This window comes from Rhincodon typus, chromosome 1 (assembly GCF_021869965.1).
Source record: "Rhincodon typus isolate 14 chromosome 1, sRhiTyp1.1, whole genome shotgun sequence".
NCBI classification, from domain to species: Eukaryota; Metazoa; Chordata; class Chondrichthyes; order Orectolobiformes; family Rhincodontidae; genus Rhincodon; species Rhincodon typus.
Window position 1 is genome coordinate 95,419,255 of NC_063332.1, and position 3,036 is coordinate 95,422,290.

General features: G+C 40.0%; 1 non-coding gene across 1 annotated transcript; it reads right to left on the bottom strand.

The window, feature by feature from the left end:
- Nucleotides 1-2,244: 2,244 nt before the first annotated feature.
- LOC125484964 lies at nucleotides 2,245-2,351 on the bottom strand. The gene has a single exon (XR_007263751.1). It is a non-coding gene; the product is annotated as a U6 spliceosomal RNA (small nuclear RNA).
- Nucleotides 2,352-3,036: the final 685 nt, after the last annotated feature.

The following is a 3,036-nucleotide window of genomic DNA, read 5'->3' on the forward strand; positions in this document are numbered from 1 at the left end:
CTGAAGAGTTTGGAAAAGATTATAACGGGGGTGAGAGGGGTCTTTGATTATGTTGGCTGCCTTCCCGAGGCAACATGAAGTATAGATGGAGTCAATGGATGGAAGGTTGGCTTGCGTGATGAACTAGGGCTGTGTTCACAACACTGTAGTTTCTTATGTTCCTGAGCAGAGCAGTTGCCATACCAAGCCATGATGCATCCAGATAAAATGCTTTCTATAATGCATCTATAAAAATTGATAAGCGTCTTTATGGACGTGCCGAATTTCCTTAGCCCCCTGAGGAAGTAGAGGCATTGTTGTGCTTTCTTGTATTTTCAACAAGAATGGACCAGGACTGATTATTGGTGATCATCACTTCTAGGAACTTGATGCTCTCAACCATCTCCACCTCAGCACTATTAACAATTCAACTTCACTCATTCAGACTCCACCCACGTGGTTTTGGTGCTGCCCTGATCCAAACCAAGATTGTAAAAGCAATTCAAAAGCAGAAAAGCAGAAATGCCTTTGCAGCAGCAAGAAACTCTGTTGTAATTCTGAAACACAGTTTCGCTCCAGGCTAGCTCTGCAACATCGTAACCCTCACTTGGGAAGCAGAGCACATGCCCAGCAAATGGTAGACAGGGGTGTGCTTTCCACTTTGCTTCCTGAAGTTAATGACCAGGTCTTTCATTTTGCTCACATTGAGGGAGAGATTATTATCTTTACACCATGCCACCAAGCACTCTATCTCTGTCTCGCATTGTTTGAGATTCGGCCTACAATGGCTGTGTCGAAAGTGAACTTGTAGGTGGAGTTAGGATGGAATTTGGCCAAACTGTCATGAGTATATAGGGTGTATAGTAAGGGGCTTGCGAAGCGCCGATGTTGAGGATTATCATGGAGGAGGTGGTATTGACTATTCTCACTGATTACAGTCTGTGGGTCAGGAAGTCAAGGATCTAGTTGTGGAGTGCAGAACAGCAACCTAGGGCTCAGAGTTTGCAGATTAGTTTGGTTGGAATTTATTGACTTTTTTATTTGCCATATTCATATTCCATATTATTGAACTGGGAAAAGAAAAAGGGCTGTTCACTTTTGTATGGGGATTTCAAATCAGAATCATCACAGTTAGTTCTTTCTGTGTTGATAACACCTGAAGGATGATTTTGTCTTTCTGCTCAGCATAGCGCTCTGCAATTAACAAAATAAGATTTTAAAATAAAATCCATTATCTGTAAAGATTTTTAGCTGAGATGTTAACGCTTATGATATAAGCATCTTAACACAACATTTTGTTGACATTCCTGCATCTTTATTTTAAGCTACTAAATTTACGAGATAATATTACAAGCAATAGCTTCTAATTTATTATATTTAAAAATTTATAATTTCTTTCTCAGAAATCCACTTCTGAACATGTTTAATTATTCAGTGATTAGTCATATGGGAATCTCTTTGCATTCCTTGAGAATTCTGTGTCAAGAAGGATCATACAGGTGAAGTAGGCATCTCTCAATTTTCAATCGAGACATTATAATTATTTTAATCAACTTATTAGAACACACCTCCAGAGCAGGTGGATCTCGAGCCAGGACCTTCTGGCCCAGAGGTTGAGATACTAGCACTGCTCCATAAGAGCCAGTTACTACTTAAGACAAATTACTAACCTTTTCATCATTCGTTCCAGCTGAGTAACTACTTCTCTTCTTGAGAGTTATTTGAGACACCGTTTGATTGGCCAGATTCCCAGCTCAAATAAAATAAATGAAAAGACCTATTGAAAAATCATTTTCAAAGGTCATTACATCTTATCAATAAAAAAACACAGGAATGTATAGTCTAGATACACGAACATTTGAAGTTGCTCACTGAGGAATATAAGCGTTAAAGGCATTTACAGACAACAGAGGCAGCAGATAGTAAGCAGAGTTTAACAGCTATAAATGACTCAGCTTGGCATCACAAGGTCTGGGAGCAGCTGTTGAAGATTCCACTTACTTTGAATAATCAAATCTTGTGATAAAAGAAGGACTCACTGTATTCTACAGAAATGTTTATGATGTGAATTTAACGTAATTAGCAAGGCACTCTTTTTTGACTGAAGGAAACTGAAAAATGGTTGGAATTTGTTTTCTTTTTTTATTTAACCTATTCTTCTAACCAGCTGTTCAGAGATGCTATAACGTACCTCTGCAGCAGGTGGGACTTGAACCCAGGCCTCCCAGTCCAGTAATAGGGATACTACCACTGTGCCTCAAGAGGACCAAAGTGTGGAACGCCACAAATTTGTGTGTCATCCTTATGCAGGAGTCACACTAATCTTCACTGTATCGTTCCAATTTTAGTTTATGTGCTGCCAAAACTAACACTTAAAGGAAAGTACAGGCACCACTGGAGTATGGAGTTCAGAGGGGCTCATATTAACCTGTCTACAAATGTGGATTCGGCTATGTTGAAAACTTAAAGTTTGCAAAACTCCAAGTAGCACCCAACCTGTTGAGAACCCGCCCATTTTTAGTTCACCGTGAGATGTGTTGAGGTGGGAGAAGGGCGTGACTAATTAGGAGATAAGTCGTTTTGTAGAAGCATTTAAAAAGCTTTATGCCTCAATTTTAACAAGTTCTTTTGAACACATTTCATCTGTGTTTCCTCGGCCTCTGGAAACTCAATAACAACGAGGTGGTGAAGAGGACAAGATATATTTGGCAAAAACATTTTAATCACTGCTCATGGACTCGATGGGTAAGGAACATATCACCCCTTTGTTTCCTGTTCCATGGCTGCAAATTACTCCACCTTATGCATCCTGAAGCCTCACCACATCAAGTGCAATCTCTCACATTACAATCACAGCCTCTCACACTACAGTCTCTCCCCCAGTTATTATAATCACTCCTCCCTCACTTGTAACCTTTATTACCTCACCTACAATCTCTTCTCACTCAATCATGAACATTATCCCCTAATTTTGGTCTCATGCCCTGTACGCTGATAGAAGCAAGCAGCCTCGAGGGAGTTGGTGAATGCAGTCAGTGCCAGCTTCAATTGACTTAT